This window comes from Pezoporus occidentalis, unplaced genomic scaffold, assembly GCF_034315485.1.
Source record: "Pezoporus occidentalis ecotype Australia unplaced genomic scaffold, CSIRO_AGI_Poc_V1 ctg48, whole genome shotgun sequence".
NCBI lineage: Eukaryota > Metazoa > Chordata > Aves > Psittaciformes > Psittacidae > Pezoporus > Pezoporus occidentalis.
In genome coordinates this window covers 3,257,501-3,278,602 of record NW_026915813.1, presented here as the reverse complement: position 1 = coordinate 3,278,602, position 21,102 = coordinate 3,257,501, and the positions used below count along the sequence as shown (strand labels likewise).

The 21,102-nt window shown below is 45.1% G+C and overlaps 1 long non-coding RNA gene across 1 annotated transcript; it reads left to right on the top strand.

Moving 5' to 3' along the window:
• Positions 1 to 4,892: 4,892 nt before the first annotated feature.
• Positions 4,893 to 6,946, top strand: LOC134172837 (uncharacterized). Its single transcript, XR_009968034.1, has 2 exons — positions 4,893 to 5,036; positions 6,355 to 6,946. It is a non-coding gene; the product is annotated as an uncharacterized LOC134172837 (long non-coding RNA).
• Positions 6,947 to 21,102: the final 14,156 nt, after the last annotated feature.

Here is a 21,102-nt window from a genome sequence, read left to right as displayed (position 1 = left end):
TTATCCAGGGGCTAAAGTAGGCAGAAGGGAAACATTGGAAACAGCAAAAGAGAGAACAGGCAGTTCTGGGAAAGTGCTACAAGAGCTCTCTTTCAGCTCTAACATTATTACTGTTTTTTTCCCTGCCCTTTTGCTTCTGCACCCGGCTGCCTGACTCCATCTCTCTTTGGTTTATTTCACCAGAAATAAAAGCTGTCACAATATTTCCTCTCCAAGTGCCACTGTGTGTTAGGTTCCAGCTCCTGACATGTGCATGAAAGACCAGATCCATCGGATGCATGTGAAAATGGAAGCTTTAAAATGGCTCTGTGTGCCATTGCACACGCTTTGCCGTGCTGCGTCACTGAAGAGCTGTCTTTTCAAAGGTTCACTTTCAAAAGGAGAGACTGATCCTGGTGGTGACACACTTAAAACTGCTGAGTGATCTTTTCAGGAGCCAGGCAGGGAATGCTGCCTGCAGCCTGCCTCAGCAGGGCAGGCCAAGGGGCCGAACTTCATCCTTCAAACTGCGTCACAGCACCAGTATCTTCACTGAATTCGGTTTTCAAACACTTTTCCTTTACTTACTTTAATCCCTTTCTTGGGGGCAAAGTCAAATCTTCCTTCCCTGGCTTTGATCTCAGCTCCTGACACTGCCTTTCCAGAGCATTAGCTGGGAAACAGGAGCAAAGACAGAGAGAGATGATAACCCTGTGATGGGGAGCTGGACCAATCTGGGTTTTCTTACGAGTTTGTGCCCTGCAGCCCTGCACTGCTTTCTGTGTACATTACTTTCTGCATCTACAAAAGCTTTTTAGTCTTGCATGAAATGTAATGTGAAAAAGAGTGATTAATTTTGGTTAGTATGAGCCTACAGAACAGGCTATTTTACTGGGGATCACAGAATCATTAGGGTTGGAAGGGACCTCTGGAGATCAGAATGGTGATACGGTGAGCTGCAGGCACCATTTATTCATCTTGGCCCATTTACTTTTCAGTTTTAGCAGTTCCTTCAGCTTTGATTGCACTTAAAGATTTTTCTAGGCAGCAGATCATATGTTCTATACAGACTGACAGGTCTGTAGTTCTGGCCAATGCATCATTCCTGCTACAGAAGAGCCGTGACAGAGATGTCACAAATGCTGATGGCCAACATTGGGATGGACCCTGCTCTCACCATAGATGGGGGATTTTGTCCTTGGTTTCAGCAAACCCCAGCTGACATGGCATGCGAAACCAGAATACATACAGTGCCTTTTCTTAATACTGCTATTTGAGCCTGTGGTTCTATAGTGACAGAAGAAATAAAAATGCTATAATAGCATTGCACAGCATATGACAGCATAGGGCAAGGCCGGACAGGGCTATTTCTCTGTCCACCAGGAGATGGCAGTGAATATGCTGAGTATGGGGTTCTTTTCCCCCTTTATTTCACTTGCGCACACTCCCTGAAGGATAACGGGTCCTTTGAGGACAGCTGAGCTGTAACGCTTTCAGTTCTGCTTAATTTTCTGTTCCTGTTGCTTACGTTTACATCGTCTCCATCCCTCCTTCCTCAGCACAAACCCCCTGCACCCAGCGTCTACTACTTACCTTTCCAATGCCAGTGGCTCATCCCTACAGAGGTGCAAAGCAATGTCACGGACACTGAACAGCAATAAGTGGGATGGCAGAAAAAGGGGGTACACATTGTGAAGCTGGCAGGCAGTGTGTGTGCACTGAGTGCACAGCCTTGATGGGGGTGCTTTCCTGACCATGCTTGCTTCAAAGGAAAATGCTTCCTTGTGGCAAAACTGGATTGACATTTAGCTTCTAGATTGCAGCCCTGACGTTCTCAGCTGGACAGAGGATGACAGGAGATGCATCTCCTTGTCTGTATCAAGCTCATGTGCCTTTGGGCCATACAACTCACAGCACTCTGAGTCTCCTGCTGAGGACTCTGACATTTTCTGATGCCATGTCTCCCATCAGAGGGCTTCCCAAAAGGGTACATTAACATATGAAGTCCCATAGACTTTGAGAGGATGAAAGGAGACAATAACTCAGAAAGGGATAGTTGTCCGGACCTGCCCTGCCAACAATGCTCATGGAGCAGAGACCGTGTGCTCTCCCTTCTCTCACCATTTTGGAGTAGACCCTCAGGAGTTTTGTGCCTTCTGCACTTGGAGACGACAGGCAGATGGGGCTGTTCAATGAACTGCAAATAGATTCAAATGCCACAGCTGAAAAGATGGACTGTTTGGGGGGGGGGGGGGGGGGTAGTGCCATAAATACAGAGACTTTAAGTCCTGGTTTCATGCAGTGCTCCAAGAACTTTCTCAGGGACACCTGAAATGCCCCAGTTTTCCATTGCTCCTATAAAAACATATTTCTAAATAATTACAGAGTGTTAAAAATGGATTGCTGTACCCAGGGGAATTTGCTCTTTGTTTGCCAGGAACAAATAGGCCAAGAGAATGAGTGCTCAGCATCACGAGTGGTGTTTGAAGGAAAGAGCAAAGTCAAAAGCCTGTAGACATCACCAGAGATGCTCTTTTTTTCAAAGTGAATTTTTATTACATGCTGTCAGGAAAAACTCCTGCAAGTCGTGCTCCTGGGGGCTTGGGGATAAGGAGGCATCTCCTCATCTGAGAGTAGCGCACATGCTGCTGCTGACCCAGAGGAATCGCACTATTCTTTTTTGAAGTGACCTCTTCAAAACTATTCCTTTGCTTCTTAAGATGTTGCTTCCAAACAAGCACCAGGCTTTGATTGCAACAGTCACCTTCATAGTGGTTTGCACTTCAATGGCATTCTTGTGTCTCCTCTGAGAATCCCCAAGCCTTGAGCAAATACAAACCTGGAAATGTTCAAAGCATCCTGATGCCATCAGTACCTCTGCAAATTGTTTTTCACTTTTAGAGTATCCCCCTTGAGTTCTGTGTGCCTGAACAATCTGTTTCCTACTGTAACTGTGGTGTCCAGTGGAAAGAAGGTGAGAGATGGCTTCAATACACTCAGTTTTCCTTAATAAAAGTTGAAAACTGGCCTAAGACCACCCTCCCACTCACCCTTTTACACCCTTAGGAGAGGTCCAGGACAAGATGATTCCCCTATGGTTTTGTCAGGCTGAAGTACCTTACCCACAAGCATGGGTAAGGCTTGCTTGAGCCTGGGACTGGCTGGAGGCTCTACAAGAACAAAGGCAATGAAGTAGCTCTTCAGCAAGACTTATATGAAACATTAAATTTTTAATTAATATACAAACAAAGAGATCCCTTTGGGGTGAATTTTGCTGTCATCCCACTTGCTTCCCAGCTCGATTGCAGTCATGCCCCAGGCAGCAAAGAGCACTGGCTGCGAGACAGCCCTGCTACGCTTTGCTCCAGTTGGAAGTCCACACAGCTCCCTGGTGGTTTCCCTCTCCTCCCATGGGCACTCCTCACCAGGCCCTGCTGAGGAGGGTTTGCTGAGGGCTTGAGGACCCCGTGTGTGGCTGGCAGGAAAATCCCTCTCAGTGGTATCGCAGCCATCTCTGTGCCAGCCTTCGGTGTGCTGCTCACCCAAAGCCACCATCACAGTCACTTTGTAGCATCCTCTTACTTTTCCTGCTCCCCGGACCAAGGCTGTCAGGTCAAAGGTATATTCTACATGTATATGTACATGCATACATATATACATAGAAGTGTCCATACTGAGAAACGAGAGAGTTTTCATTCAGTATGTGACTTGGTAAGACCTATAGACCTATAGAGCAGTATAGGCCTATAGACCCCAAAGCTGTTCATGGCATGAGAGAAAGCCAGGTCAAACCCACCCATGTATAAGGAAGAAGTTCTTTACTGTGAGAGTGGTGAGGCATCAGAATGGGTTGCCCAAAGAAGTCATAAATGCTCCATCCCTGGCAGTGTTCAAGGCAAGGCTGGACAGAACCTTGGGTGACATGGTCTAGGGTAAGGTGTCCCTGCTCATGGCAGGAGGGTTGGAACTAAATGATCTTAAGGTCATTTCCAATCCCAACCATTCTATGATTCTATGATTCTATGTACATTGCCTCCTCAGCAGTGAGCAGTGCAGGTCTCTCCCATCCTCCAGCCTTCCAGCCCATGAATGTATTTTTTTATCAGTTATTTCTGGGTGTCTCATATTCAGTTCAAGGGGTGCCTGAAATCTCTGTGCACACACTAATCTGCACCTAGTATGTTGCGTACACATACAGGGACTGCAGGGACAAGTGTTTTCCAGCGTTTCTATCAACCCTCTTCCTTCTAGTCTCTCTGGTTGTTTGCTACTTCCACTTGCTGTGCCTTGTCTTAAATTAAACTGTAAGCCTGTCCTTGCTGGAGATATCTTTTATTGTGGGTTGTTGAGAGGGGTTTTGCAGAGAAACTGGAGCAGCAGATAGAGCTCTCCAGGCACTACTGAAATAATAATGAAGTAGTTTCACCAAGGTGGGACTGGAGAGTTGTTGTCGGCTGGGTCTGAATTCTGCTTGTCCCTGAAAATTGCTTAGGTAATAAGATAGCTGCTTTAAAATTGCTGGGGGTATCCCACAGGATTCTGCTTTGACTCTGATTTCCATTTGCAGCACATGTTCTGCCATTTGGCCTGCACCATCCACCGGTGTGAGCTAATTTAAGGTTGCTAAACAGATGACACAGAACATACATATTTTATATTTGATCTCTGCACTGGTGAGCTATCTGACTGATGGTTAATCTCAACTTGTAATAGGATTTGCCTACACTCCTCCAAAGCGAGATATTGGTCTGCTATAAAACAGTAGCTCAGGGAGAAGTGTGCCCAGGGCAAAAGGAGAGAATTAATCCCTATTTTTTTTGCTGCTTGTTTTCATAGATTGCATGTGGTGCTCCGTGCCTCTGCAGGGAACGACAGGATCACCAACCGAGGGGCTTGATTGCCAGCTCCATGGGCATCCCAACACGACAACAGGGTGAGGAGAGGCTCACCATCCAGCCAGGTCTTGGGTGCTCTGCACCCATCCTGAGCACGGGCTGAGCTCACTGGCTGGCCAGCCCTGTGCTCCACTTCCTGCCTTTGCTTATGATCATCAGAGTGTTGACTTGGAGGCTGTGTACATTTTGGGGTTTTACTTTGAGCCTGTGCCCACTTCATCAAGGGCAGTGCTCAGAAAGCCAACTATGAGGCACTGCCAATGTGCTGCGCTCAGGGCAAACCCCCCGTTTCCAAAACGATGTGCCTGCTCTGTGCCCTGCTCTGCTGGCTGTCAGTCCACCACCACCCTGGTGCTTTTTTCCACTTAGTTCCCTTGTGCCAGCTTGGCATCCAGAGGCACAGCAGGAACCGTCCGGGGACCATGCTCTGCAAGGAGCACACTGAGAGCATCCCATCATTATCCAACTTAAGGCAGATAAAGACGGGATGCTCCGCCAGCCCCCACAGAGGAAGACAAGGCTCTGGGCACTGGCAGATGCTCCTCCTAGTGCACCCAAGGGAGGCAAGAGGACTACAAAACCGTGGAGACCATAAAATCCAATGCTTCTGATCATACGACAATTTGTATTGACATTTTAACTGCTATGGTCACATAGTGCTTGACCCACATGTGCAAATGAAGGATAGCAAAGAGAAGGCATGAACATGGATGTCCCCAGTAAAAATCTGACTCATGCAGGCAAAACCTTCTTGTCCTGAAATAATAGCAGATAAGGACAGCAAAGGTCACAGGCAGAACTAGAGAGTGCCCTGGATTGATGCTGTGTTTTCTAGTTGATGTGGGTTTGAGGTAGGTGTTAATTGCACAGTTTAGAAGGTTTGTCCAGGTTTTTAACAGTGTAATATCGTGCCAGCATGAAGTTTGAGATCTGTTCCTCTTTTCTTGTGAAGGTCAGCAAGTAACTTCTGATGTGTGAGACAAGAGCCAGACAGTGCCAGTAACAGGGCAGTGAGGTCTGAGTCCCATCCCACCTCTCCTGATGTGCTCCCTGCTTCAGTCAAAGGGTAAGGTGCCAGGCGTGGTTGGGCTTAGGTCCTGACTCGTCGCAGTGGCAGTTCCCCAGGGCTGTATGCCTGTTGTACATTAACTAACCTGCACTATGGAAGAAAGGTCATGTATGCAACCTGGGGGGAAAAAGCAACACACCAAAAACCCCATAAGTCACCCATGTTTCAGACCTGAGCTGACTCAGCTTTCCATGGAATTGTGTTTCTGCACTGGGCAGCATCACCCCATAGCATGAAATGTTAGTACAAATGATGCAATTGTGCTACATGCAGACATTTATTAGCAATATCCATGTTACAAGACCTGGATCTGGCTGTTATCCCATCCTTTCTGAATATACTGTTAAGGCAGTTGAACTTAAATTTAGTGCTGTGGCTTTCGGGTTTGCTTTGGCACAGTATGACATTCAGGATTCCTTTACAGGCAACTGTGCAAAGCAGGAAAATCTACGTGAAATGCTTCCTACTGGAGTAACCATCTGGCCAATATTCATCTTGTTTAGTGAAATACCAAGATATCCATAGAACGCAGGTGTTAATGCAGATCATAAGGCACAAGTGACCGCAGTAATAAACCAACATGCAATGAAATGCAATTAACGCACCTGGTGCTTGGGTTTGACAAGAGTTTCAGTGCCTTTTTATTTTCCCTGCACACTCATGTGCATTTTAATAGTTGGAACTTCAATCATCACTTCTCAACCAACCCTTTAATCGTATAAATTCCTTTAAAAAGTGAACTGCAATGTTTGCTAGTAAACAGTATTTCATAATTTAGCCAGGAGGAGGGAAAAAAGTGGAAGCACACACGAAACTATATGCTGCTTAGTAGCGTTCTGTGCCATGAAAAAGACTATTGTCCTGTTTCTGTCGGTCTGGTTCTGCTGCTGGCAAAGGTTTGCTTTCAGTCGTGTAATCCTTGTTGATACATTCCTAGTGCTTTTGAACCAGCTGGAACAGGTGAAAAGATCCCAGCGAAGAAAATAAATGATTAAGCTTTCTATCAGTGGCTTTCGCAGTGTGTTTTTCATCTCACCTCTGACCTGCATCAATAACAAACGCATTTTGGTAAAGTTAAATCCCCCCAGGCCAACATTTGTTCCAAGCAGACAAAACCAACCCAACACGGGAGATGCAGATTTTGTGTGTGTGTGTGTCTGTGGGCTCCAGGAAATCCCATTACTTTCCCATGCCTTTTCGGAGCAGAGCTCTCAGCCCATCTCGTTAATCAGCTGGCGAACCCCGAGCAGACAGGGCATGTGGGGGGAAAGGGAGAGGTCGAGAGTCAAAGACAAGGGTCACGGGTAATTTTTATTCTCGTATGGGTCTCTCTCTCCAGGGTGGTCTGGAGGGTGTGAGGAACATAAATCTACACAGGGACACTTGTACAGTGACAGAGAGGGACAGTCCCATCGAGTGACTTCCCAACCTGGTGCTATTTAATAGGGATTCACAGTGTGTTTGGCTCCCCAGAGAAATGTCTGCTGCTGGCACTTGCATTGCTCAATGCCTTTCCCCAGACTCCACACAGATCACTCTGCGTTTTGCCACCAGTGGTCAGTGCTAAGCCACCATAGTCAGCTGATGAACTAGGGCCAAGGGGCAGACATGCCAGCCAGGCATGGGGGGTGCTGCTCCACCGCCGTTACGGACTCTGGCTACATTTTCACCTTCAGCAAAGGAGCATCCCTGTAAAGCAGACTTTGGCTCTGAGTCAGTGAGGACAGGCTGATAAGGGTCACTGCCAAGTGACAGAATACCCTGCGTCATGCAGCTGAGGGTGCATCATGGGACCTTGGCAGCATCCCCATCTTCCACGAGCCAAAGGAAACTATGAGACGGATAGTCCACATTGCTTCATGCTGCTGCTTCTTACTGTGTTCAGACACAGACAAAGAAATTAAGGAACACTTGCTGGTTCCAGCTTCTCTCACTGGCCTCCTTACAGCATTTCTTTTCTGGGTAAGCCCTGGAGGGGGCAGAGCCAGTGTGGGGTGGGAGCATGGGAAGTCACAGTGAGGGAGGCTGTCCATCAGGCTGAGCAGGGCTACAGAAGGGCTGATGTCCCCTCCTGTCTTCATCCACCCCAGCATCTCTCCAATCCCTTCAATAGCCTGGCTCAATTTTAGGAAAGAAGCTCCTTAGGGACACTCTCAGTGCTTCCTTACCTCTCTTTTAGCACCATATCCTACTAACAGGTCTCCTCAGGCACCTGAATTATTCATAAATCAGTAACCTCACAATAGAGCAGCAGTAGCAAGAACACTTGAAGCACTCAAAACAAACACCCACCAAGAGAACCGGGTGCTGTGAGCAGCACCAACCAGGCTCTCCTGACCCCCAGCACTTGGAATGACTAAGACAGAATCACCAATCTAATTTTTTACTTCTTGACCTAAATCAGCTTTGGACCCAGGCCCACAGAGGTGAAAGGTTAATGCATTAAGCTGTATGCTCTTCAATTAATCCTTAAGTCCTGGGCAGATTTACAAACTATTGGAAGATTTTAAATCACACCTGATTTATGAGATGCCCTTGTTAAGTTCAGATTGCCTTTACAGATGGTCACCATACAGGGCAATAAGGATAATTACTATACAGATGTATCACCAGGATGGAAATATAAATTTCCAAAATAATGTATACCTGTCTATCTGACACAGGCACATTCTGAGCATCTCTAGGGTTAAACTCCACATCTTTTTATTTCCTACATGTCTCAAGAAGAAATCACTTGTACTGAGGAGAAGTTGTCAGCAACTGACAACTGAAGGCAAAGAAATCCTTCCACCAAAACAGCAATGCAAGCAACTTGTTGAAAATTAAGCAATACACCATTGTGGCACCAAGCATTTTTGCACATAATTCCTTGGGAGGAAGCTTATGGTCTTTACAGGATGATTTTGACATTGGAGAGCCTTGAGGATGTGTGGAGGGGTGTCAGAAGCTATGGGAGTTGGCAGGCTAGTTTATTCCCAAGTGCTCTGTGTCAATGAGAAAGGAAACTTGAAGCCTAAGGTGCACAGATTGTTTTAATTGCTTTTAGTGCCTATAAATATAATTGCATATTTAGTGCTCTTAGAAGCCTCCTGAAGCCCCCACTGCTGTCCGGCAAAGCACAACCAACAGTCAGGCACAACAGTCCAGGAAAAGACATGGTGCCATTATCAGAAACAGTAATGATGCCAAGGAAGCTCTTTCCCAGGGTAAGCAGTCAATCTGCTCAGCTAACAGAAAGGGCTGGGCTGTAGGCTGCAGTAAGGTGAATCCATGCACTCTGTGTTAATCTCATGACAAAGATGACCAGTTGCCAACAAAAGATTCAGTCTCCAAGAGCTTTTACAGGCACAAAGCCGTTTACTGACTCTCAGAAAGCGCACATGAATCACTCCCAGCGCTTGTGACTCACGGCTGCTCACCAGCCTGAGGTATTACACACTTTGTATCAGAGGTAGCAATTTCCAGTGACTTTCCCACCCAAGTGGATTTAAACCAGCAATGCAGGAGGGAAGAGGCTGTGTGCAGCCCCAGGCTCTTAAGAGCAGCTGCACACTGCTATGGAGGAGGCCAGTCCCAAAAGATGCAGGACAAACTTCGCTCACGTTGCCTCTGCAGACATCTATCAGCTCAGTCGTTATTGTTGAACATGCTCTTTGTTTAAATACTGTAATGTCCAGAAAGGACTTTCATCTGTCACAATTTGAAAAACAACAAATTCCTCTTTCTTTTTGTATTTCCTCAGCAGATCCAGTCCTTTATGCAGAAATACTGTATTATAGCTACTTGGAAAAGAGAGGGTGAGGAGTGGGAAGGGGAAATTGCCAGTGTCCCGGCACCATCAATTTCTATCAGCTATGCTCTGGGAATAGCATGTAGCTGTTAATTGCCGCTGCAGATCCAGCAGATGGTGCGTAAGGCATTGGATTTAATGGAGCCCCTCAAAAAGAGTGGCATCTGTTTGTTTAATTTCTTGGCAACAGAAAGGCAGATTTAAAAAACAAACAAACTAAATTGGACATTTAGCTATGGATGCCCCCCTAACAGATTATAAATGTTTTAAGATAAATAGGTCAAATGAAAGAAAGTATCAATAGACACATTTGAGAAGTAAGTTAAACTTTTAGACACTGGCTCTTTGAAAGATCAGGTTTTCAACACAAGGCAAAGAAACTCCTTAAAAAGGTTTTTAAATGAAATATTGATACTATCCCTTTGACTATGAATTTGCCTAAATGTCTGTGGAAATGCTACAAACACTAATTCAGAAACTAATATATACTGCCTTTTTCTCTCACACACACCCGCTGAAGTTAAAATATAATCTCTACATCTAGACACTTGTATATAATCATGTGCATCTTCTACATTTGAAAATAGCAACAGAAAGTAAGGCAGGGAGAATCTGCAGTCCCTCTCTTTAACAGCTGGGACAAGCAACTTGCAGGAGCTATTGCGGTGGCTATTGCTGCCATAGCTCCAGTATTAACATTACTCCCACTGTTCCTGGAAATTTGTTGTAGCAGAAATTGCCGTAGCAAAATGTGCCATGGATCTATCCGTAGTAGGTATTATATTATCTCTAACAATGGTCAGACCTGGAGCTTTGCACAAGAATGTAAACGCCATCTTGATCTTTCTTTCAATGTTGCACCATGAGGAAACATTCCTAGCCTCTCTAGCACACAGCTTCCCAAAGCACGAGGGTGGATGACTCAGTGAATACCTCCTCCCTGTGTACCTTTTTGGGGAAGTCTTCTGCACCATTAGTCAGATTGAAGGCATGCTTCGTATTTTCCCTGTTTTAAAGCAGAGTTCAGATGGGATGCTCAAGCTGAGAAACAGCCCATGTGGCCTCTCTGTTTCCAGCTGCTGATCCAAGAACACCCTGCTCATGACTCTTTCCTACCAGTTAACTCCCATGTTGATTGCTGCAGGCTGGGCAGAGTCTGCCTATCTGTGCCAGAGAGATCTTCCCTTGGCCTTTTTTGGGGATGGCAGCTGCAGCGGGGCTGCACCACCCAGGCACATGTCTCCTTGGCCGTGCTTGGACCAGGCACTGTCTGGACCTGCCGATACTGCTGCCTTGCCCATGTGCCCACCCTGGCGAGCTTTGCTTATGCTGAAGGTATGTTTTTCCAGGGGCTCATTTTGTTTCATGCAGCAGAGATGGAAGTGTTGTTCACCTGACATCAGGTCTGGGCATAGAAGTGCACCAACCTGTGCATCCCTCAGAAGAGCTTCCTCTGGCAAGTGTCAGTGGACTTCCACTGTGACTTCTCCAGGTGAAAAAGACTGACTTTAATCTGTGTGGCTCTGTACAGCTGGTGCAGGCTGACCTTGGAAAATGGGGGGGGGGGGAGTGTCTGAAGTTTCCTTGAGCAGGAAGAGTGTGTTACAACACCCCACTGAGCCCTTACCCTGGAGCCTACCTGAACACACAGTCCTCAGCACGTCCCCAACCCTCCTTGCCCAGATGCTCATTTGCTCTATTCCACGTGCACACGAATGAGGAAGTAAAAGTGAAGTTGCAGCACCATAAACCGACCGTTAATATTTTACCCTGGTGAATGCATTCTTCAGGGACACATATATCTAAATATAGTCACAGGCTATAGTCTAACCAACATTTTTACAGCTCTTTATTGAGGATACCAAAGATAAATCTTTCACTTTTTTTGTTTTACTATTCAAGTAATAACTTTCAAACACTACAGCTGTTAAAATAAAAAAGGGCTGAGTTGTTCACATAGCGTATACACCTTGATAATGTCGAGTCAGTTATGATGGAGCAAACCTTCTCCCTCTGTTTCCCTATCTGTGAGTAGGGAATAATAGCATGCAGATAATATTAACATCCAGTTTTTCTCTCTCAAGGAGATAAACCCAAGAGCTATGCAGTCTTACTATTACAATTTCAGCACCTTGTATTCTTATGTCAACAGAAGACTAAGACTGCTAAAAATACGATAGTGCTCTTATTTCAGAAGATGTTTTGTTTCTGATTAAACTTTCACCCAGTCGAATGGAAGATGAAACACCTATGTGATAGGACATTACATAAGGTTTGGATTATTTTTTTCCCAGCCTACTCTTATTAGAACCTGCATAAAACTGTTCTTTTGAAAGGCTTTTTTGTTAGAAGCTGTGCTAGGAAGACGTTTCCCCATACACTGAGTTGATCCTTGATTTCACAAATGAGGTCAGTTCCATCTTGATCAAACAGAGCCACTCCTCCTACAAGAAAAGCATCCTGTAGTGAATCAGGACATATGGAACAGACCCAATTCTATTGAAACTAAAATAAGCATAAAAAGGCCTCAAAAGAGAATTGAAATGCCTCTCATGGCTCTCACCACATATCACATGCCCGGCCTATAAAAGGCTAGACTCTAAAAAACTACTACTCTACCTATCTTGCAAAAAGAAGAAAACCCACCTCTGTAACATTCTTAATTAAAAGATAAGGAAATGTTCCTCCTAAATACTCACGCCTTGTTCTTATCTATGACATTTCTGATAAGGAGCTGAAAAAAGCAGAAGAGGACTGTTATCTGTACTGGCCCAGTGAGCCTGAGCCAGGATGAGGAACATCATAGCCCAGTTTTCTGTGTAAAGCTTTTAACCATCCATAGGCATCCAGTGTGGCTTCTGCTTGCCCAGCTTCTGCCCCACCTCTGCCTGTGAGTGGTGTCTTTCCTCCTGGCTGTTTTCATGATTGCAGGAAGATGTTAAATACTTCAAATCCTACCATCACCCTTGATTTTCCATGGCTCTTCTGCATACAGAATGCAGCTGTTGCAATCTGGGGTTTAAGGTTAGCTTAGAAAACATCATCAGTGAGTACTTGAAGAAAGCCTTGGACATGTCAGTCACCTTATGTCCATTCTGTAGCACTGCTTTCCAGCATGTCTGATTAACCTTGTGATTTAAATACAGGTTCTTACAGACAAATACTTAGTGGAGCATGAATGACAAAATCACAAGTACCAAATATAACCCGTGCATTACCACGGAGACGGGAGCAGATAGGCAACTCTGCCTGACAAACTGTCTAAGATCTGCACTTCCCAGCCAGCATTCCTTCTATTTTCTACCTCAGCTCCAGCAGACCCCTAATTTTTCCCTGAAGATGTCCTTCACAGCGTTTGTACCTTTCCTGTCCTGGCACCTTCACAGAGCTCTGCACTCATTCACAAAAGTCAACCAGGTAGAGAGGCCTCGTTTCCTGTTTTAGGGCACATTCCTGTTTGATGTTTTTGGCGAGGCTTGAGCTTTCATCCAGAGCGAGACACTATTGCTTTATGTTTTTTTTGGTTTAGGTATACTACTGTTCTATTGAAAGGGAAAACCAAGCCCCAAGACCTTCTATCTTGAGGATGTTTTTAATATCTGGTCATTTATTCTTTCTTTTCACAGAGTGGACACTGTCGATATTTTATTCTTCTTAAGGCAACAAGATTAAATAAATAATATTACTGCATTTGCTATACTTCCTTTTAATCTTTTTTAAAAGGCAGATTATTTTTTCCAGAGTGACTTCAATTGTTTTCAATGCAGGTTGAAGTCAATAGTGAATGATAGCTTCTCTTTTTGGTATTGCTCTGAGATTAACTTTTCCCAACACTTCTCACTCACTTCTCTGCTTTTGAAGTGCTCCATACAGGGAATCACAGCATGGTGCAGCAGTAGCACAAGAGTAAAGAGCAACATCACACTCCTTGAGGGGGGCCAGGCTGTGCTGTGCTGGAGCAGGCTGCTGGGCTCCAGGGCTGTACCAGTGGCACCATCACTTGAAGGTGCTATCAGACAAAAGTGAACTGCTCCCTGGACCATTCAGCCTGACCTGCAGCTCAGCAGCAGTAACACGGGTCTGTGGCTGCAGTGGGAAGGATGTAGCAAAGGAACTGCAGCCAGAGGTAAGGCTGAAAGCATCACACCTGATGGCAGAGATCATAGGAATGTGGTCAGCAACACTGTCTGCAACAGCAGAGAAACACATGTTAAAGATGTGGTATAAACGTGCCTGTGTTATGTGAAGAACAGTAAGGATTTAGACAGGGGATCAAAGCAGGTTATTTGGTCATATGAAGTAAAATAAAAGCTAATTTCCAAGGGGATGAGTGTTTCTGTACATGAAGTCTCAGACCCATTGAAATTGATACCCTCCAAGCTCTTTTCTGTCTCTGAAGTCCAAGTCTTCAATCAGTTTGACACATTTTGTCAGAGAGTGAAAAACCCCAACTGACCAAAGAAACCCCAAGCCCCTGGGCCTCCTGCTGGGAAGTTTGTCAGCTCCTTGCACAAGCCCTGCTGCTGTGAGGTTCTGCAGTCTTAGCCTTTGCAACCTGTCTGAAAAATATACTTTTATTGCAGTAGAACTAAAGAGGAGTTGGCTCATGAAAACCAAAGTAAAGTACTGCATGCCTCGAAAGATATCAGAAGTTTATTACACTATAAAGGCTTTCAGCATATGTGGATGCTTATTTTATCTGAACACATTAGCATAGTTATTAGTCATTCTAAATGATTAAATTTCCCTCTCATCCACCTAATCTGTATTATAAATGAATATACTAAAGAGCAATGCGCTTTGTTGATAAAGCACTGACTTGGCAGTCACAAGACAAGGTTTGTTTCTGGGCCTGACTTTGACCTGTTGAGTTGGCCCAGGCTGCTAACTTTGCCTTGAAATGCCTCAGCTTCTCAGGCTGATCAATAATATTGACCTACCTTAATGAGATCATCAATAACAATGCCAGTACCAATATCAATATCCAATCAATATCTATCAATAACATATCAATATTTTAATCTGTTTCACAGCCTTTCAGTAGCATCTTCTGAGTTTTAAAGTGCCTATTTTCATAGGAAAGCCTGTTAATGATGCTTAAAGAACAGGAGGAAATTGTTAGGCTGTGGATATTGATATGCTTTGGTATCTATGGATTGACAGTAAATTACAGCACCTTAAAAGCTGCCACTCTCAGGCTTGTGGCATTAACATGCCTTCTTTTTCTCTTCTTCTGAGTGAAGAAAGGCAGAGGTCCCACTCACAGCAGTGTTAGCTCCTGTGACTTCAGACACTGTCTCCTCCACCCTGGCTGGCTGCCCATTTCCCTTCAGCAGCAATGGCTGGGAAGGCAATAGCTTTTGTGTGTTTGTAAGGAGTTGGGTAAATTTCAGTTTTGAGCTGTTCAAAGTTTATCTGGTAATGGTCTTGAACAAAGACCGTGTTCTGCTCCTCAGTTACTTACTCCCTGGGACCATGCTTCTGATTCATTTTGATACAGCCAAACCCAACCTGTGCTATTACCTACCATAGAACAGATCCCTGCTTGACCTTGATATGAAGGGACAGAAAAAGGACTGCGACAGTTTGCCCAAGCAGGATGGGGCTGCGACCAATGAAGAGCTGAATTCCCCTGGAGGTCAACAGCACAGAGAATGAGAAAAATCCCTCTGGATGATTGTGTAAGGATCACCTCTGATTTAGTCATATTTACATGAAGCCTTGCTCCAGCGAAGTAATGCTCCAGGACCTGTTCAGGCATTGAACAGAGATTTGTGTTTTACTGAGATAGAGCAGGATGTCATCTGTGAAAAGAGCAATTTATGTCCTTTGTCATGGATTGTGATGCCTGGAATCTCTGGAGACTTTCTGACAGCTATTGCTAGCGGTTCAGTGGACAGAACAATCAGAGGAGGTGACAAAGGACACACTTGCCTCCTGCCTTTCTAAAGAAAAAGTCATTCAAATAAAGGAGTCTCCGAGAGTCATTCAAATAAATGAATGCACACCCTCTAGCTTTCTGCAGGCTTAATGAACCTTATTCACCAGCAGCAGAGCCTTGTTGTCAAGCCTCTGTCTTTGGAGGGAGAAGGACAATGCGGTTGGTCCATCAGATCTGTTTTCTCTGAAGGAGTGGAAAGACGATTCTCTGCCCTTGTCTGGGACACTGGGAGCTGCACACTGCTGGGGGTGCCGTGACCTACTTGCTCTGCTGGCTCAGGCTTTGCTTTGCTCCCTAGGATCCTGCTCTGATCTCAAACCACCATTTGCTTCTCTGCTGAAACATGGGTTTCACACAGTCCTGAGGCAATCCTGATTTTAGGAGAGCCTCTTTGCTCCCTTCTAACATCTCTGCCCTGGATTTTATATGAGGCAGTGATTTGTGCAGTCAAGAGCCAGCAAGTTCCAAGACTGTCTAAATCGTTATGTGCGTATGAAGCCATATCATACGTCCCCTCCCTAGGATAAGAGACAGGGAAGCAATGTGGCTACCCAGCTTCAGGCTACTCAGCCACAGGGCCTTTGATATACAGTGCCCTTGCCCATATGCACAGTCATGTGCTCACATAACTTTCCCTAACTGTGAGAAATTAAAAGGAAAATGTTAAAGTTGGTAATATCTATCACAATACTTTTTCAAAAGCAAGACAGAAACTCCTGGTCTGTTGAGAAATGTGGCCTTCTAATAGTCAACTTTTAATAGTCAACATCCATTTGTGTGAATAATAAAAATCTCTAGGCAGATAGAGAAAGTAAGCTAAACCATTATAATGGAGTATATATTCTCCAGCAGAGATGCTGACTGAGGGCCTTGGAGTTTGAAGAAATGCCAATTCATCAAAGTCTTGGGTTGTTTGGGGTTTTTTAGCTCTCCGTTTTGGGGATTTTGTGGAAATAATTGAGTTTTCTACTATTGGACCAAGAGTCTGATATATGTGTGACTTAAAAGAAAGAGATTATTAAATATCTCACCATTTAATATTTAGATAATTTTGTCCTACAAAATCCTGTGCAGCAAGTAATTTAAATTGGTACCCTATTTATGGCAGACAAAACTGCTCACTACCATCTGCTTCCCAGTTTTAATAGATGAAGTGTTAACTGCGTGTTGCATGAAATTCATTGCGACTAGGTTAATTAAATGGCTGTGCTTCACTTCCTGCACTCTGGTAATAAGATGACAACCTCATCTGAATTTATTAACCCTTGCCACTTTCAGTACTGTTATCACCCATTCAATAACCTTTGGTCAACAAAAATGAGATAAATCACAATAACAGGGGACATAACCACATTGGCTAACAAAATAGGTATTGATTAGCATCTTCTAAAGCAAATACGTCAATCTAGTCTAATTTTATGTTCACTAAGGTCATTGAAATCTGTTGGAATATTAGCAATGGAGTAAATGATAATGCAGTAGGTTACTGGAGAGCACCCCAAGTCTAATCTTTGCCACTGAACGGCCTGAATGATGGCTTCACCACGGGAAGCTGAAGAGGCTTTTGAAGTCTTCAGCCTTCTATTCTAGAAAGCAGACATTAAACACCCTTCTGAAGAAAAGGCCCTTACAGAGGGCTTAAAGCCAAACCTCTGAGCATCTCTCCAGCCAGAGGCATTTCTGTGCTCTCCAAAGAGGAAGAATGGGGTAAATTGCTCCATCTGTGTCCATGCCTTCACCAATCAGGCCTTGGGTCAAGCCTTAGTAAGAGCAGAGGCGAAGATTTCTTAGCTGTGGCCATGGCAATGCAAACTCTTTGCAGATGGGGCTGGGGTGCTGCATGGTGAAGAAGGACCTGACAGGAGCATCTCCAGGTGCCCATTCCCAGAGCCAGCCTCTTCTCCACCTTTTACACTCTTCAGATATGTAGAAGTTGTATTTAGAAGTTGATTTCAGGCAAGCATACACAAAGTGTTCTTGTTGGCTCCACTGAAGTCTGCCAGGAGGGATCAATGCTGCACATCAAAGCCATAGTCAGTCATCTCCCTCTTGCCCATTAGATACAGGTGCTGAAGACTTTCTGGATACTGGCACTAAAGATCGTTCAAGCTTCCCTGCCTTCCAGTCATCCCCACTGATTCCACTGCTGTACTATAGCTGTAGGTTTTCCTTGTCACCTGGCTACTGCTTCCGGAACAGCTCCTGTGTCTTGTTCAGCCCCCAGGTCCAAGCAGGCTCCAAACACTGTGTTTCAGGGTGGTTTTATGTGGTCTAATGGGGAAAGTCATGTGGTCATGTGGCCCTTCTGTGCTCCCTTTAAAGCGGTGAGTTGTGACCCGTCTCCAGTTCAGAAGTTCAGCGGCACCAAACCAGTTCAACCTGTCTGCATATTATCATGCTGGCACTGGGCTTTGCCCTCCAAGGATGTAGATATGACTCGGTTTATAGACACAACAGGGGAGTTTTCATCCCTTCTAATGGTTGAGGTTAGATATAATTCCATAGAGTAAATCAGAATTTGTAACTGTACACACAAGAAAAACACGTATTTCTCATCTTGTCCCAGGAGTTAAGTGGCTGCCAAACTTCTCCCCTTCTGCCCCCTAACACCAGCTCCCAGATCCTGGCCCTGCCTCAGCCACAAAGCAATGCAGCAGAATCAAAGCAATTTGCCCTGAGCAGTCTCACCCATGCTGGGGACCAAAAGACCAAGAGGTCATCTGGTTCATTTCCCAGGCACTGTCTGAAGAACTTCTTCCTAGTATCTAATCTAAATCTACACTTTAAAGCCATTCCCCTTTGTCCTGTCATTACATGTCCTTGTAAAAAGTCCCTCTCCAGCTTTCCTGTAGGCCCCCTTTAGGTATTGGAAGCTGCTCTAAGGTTTCCCTGAAGGTGCCTGAAAGTATTATTGCAATGTTGTTTGATTTTGGATTCTGCTTATCCTGTACAAGGAAGCAATATTTTAGGCCAGTGCTACTCATGCTTGAAAGAGCTAACTATAAAACTGCTGTAGCTCCCAGAATCACGTTTCTCTTGAGTTCCTCTATACAGTCAGTCCACACAGTGCTCAAAACATTGGCAAATGCACAGTGTTCACATGCAAAATGGGCATGTTAGATGGATGGTGTTGTGCTAACCCAGATTTAACCTTAAAGGTTGAGATTCAGTTCTTGGTGGAAGGCCCATGCACTGGGGGAAGCTGCTGTAAGCCCCCTCTCAACAGTGCATGTAGGAAATGGGCTCTGCTGGGTTTGTGTGGTTCTCCTGCATGAGAGGCGGAGAGTGCTCACTGTGATAGCTTTCTCACACAACTGTGAAGCACGGATGAAATGTCACGTTTGACTCATCCACGGTGCTCTTTGTTGGTTACGGCAGATACTGCTCATCTTCCCCAATTAAATGTTAACATCTGCACACTTTCAAAGCCAAGTAGTGAAATATTTTCCATCGCACAGGCAACGAGTCAGTTTGCTGGGGTGCAGCTTCACATCTTCATGGGGGGGTGGATGGGAGGCTGCTTTTGACAGTTTGGCACTCTGCTCTTGCTAAAACATTGCAACAGTTAGATTATTGTTCCTATTATTATTTTTCTCCTTCTCAGACCAGACATGATGTTCTAGGTCACCTGTGTTTTGTATCTCCCAGCGTTGCTAGAAACTTCAGTACACCAGGACAAAGCTTTTTAGGGGAAAGTAGAAAATGAGAAGCTTGATCTGAAGCCAGGGGCTAGATCTTGGCCTTTCCTGCTCTAGAACCACAGACATGGAATGTGAATTGATCCAGGACCACATGGAAGCTGTGTGCACTCTAGTAATGTCCTGACCCATCATTTCATGTCCTGGAGATGATAAGGTATTTATCAAACTCTCCCCTTTATGGCTCAATGTCCACAGGAGGGCACCCAGGGCAGGGATATCAGATGCTGGCCAGACCCTAAGGCTGGGTGAGTGGAGGGGAGCTCCCCTCTTCCCCGCACTGAAAACTTGCACAGAGGCAACAAATCAAGTGAACTCAATTCAGTCAGAAAGGAATAACTAAGGAATTACTGTATTTCAGGAGTAAACAGTGTGTGATCAGTGTGTTCATCAAAAACTCGATAGTTCAAGTCCCTGGTCTGAATCAGGCTGGGAGAAAATATACTTGCATAAAATTCCTACTAGCAATTTATCTGTCCACAAGCTCTGGGTAAATTGCAACACTGGGGGGTCACAAACTTGAAGCAGACGGAAAGGAGATGAAACTCAAAGACATCTGAACCTGTTAAAATGAGATGAAAAGAGGCCATGCAGCCAGTCCTACCTCTTCCCTACATTACCCATGCTGCCAGTCCTGGTCTCAGCCTTCTGCAGTGGTGCAGCAGCACACAACTGCACAAAGCCCTTTATGGAGGGTAAGATCTCAGGCAGTATACACACAGAGCTTTTGGTGAGAGACCCAGTGAGCCACTGCAGAAGCAAGCCATGGCCAGAACCCTGTCCTAGACCTCTTCTCTACCGTGATTTCTATTTGAAGAAACCAGGACAGCTTCACCCACCCCTCCCCTTGCTCACTGTCCCTGTAGGTGGATCCTTCCTGCTTGTTTTTCAGTTCAGCTGGTGGCTTGCATAGCTGCAACCAGCCCTGCCTGCTTCTCCTGTGCCACTCCAGCATCTCTTCTCGCCAGCCCCAGGGCTGGCAGGCTCCCTCCCGTCAGCAGGTTTCTCTCACCAGCACGCTTAGTGGCTTAAGGACAACCTGATCCTTTATTTATATTTAGCACAAGATGGAGAAGTTCAGTACCTGCACTGAGCAAAAAATAACACAGCCTTAACTCTGTAAGGGCCACAGCTTCTTCAGGAGTGCAACAGCCCTTCACATCACAATGAGAGATAATTTGGCAGCTGAGGCTCTGTGCCAGCAATTAAAGCTGATGAAAGTGATGGCATATAAACCCCCACCACTGACAACAAAAATAAACCAAACCAGAGCAATTACTGTCATTGCTGTTTGTTTTAATCTGTTCTTTCCCGTGGAAAATACATCTTTAATTCTTCCCAACACCAGCGATACCAAGAGCTAGGTAACTGCCATTAATGCCTACAATGTATGGTACTGCTCTCCCCATCCTCTTCCAGCTGAGATGCTGCATATAAAGCACGACTGTGTTTAATGTATCAATACATCAGATTCAAAAGAAGTTTTTGGATTAAAAAAGAACAGATGAAAGGCACTAAGCAGTATTGTTGAAGCTGAAGTAGAGATCAGGCTAACATTGGAATGGTCCCTGCTCCCAACACAGGGGTTGGAAGACCCCGGCTGGGCTCAGTGTGTGCTCTATGTCATGCTTAAATTGGACAGTGGGATTGGGTGCACCCTCAGCAAGTTTGCCGATGACACCAAGCTGTGCGGTTCAGTTGATACGCTGGAGGGAAGGAATGCCATCCAG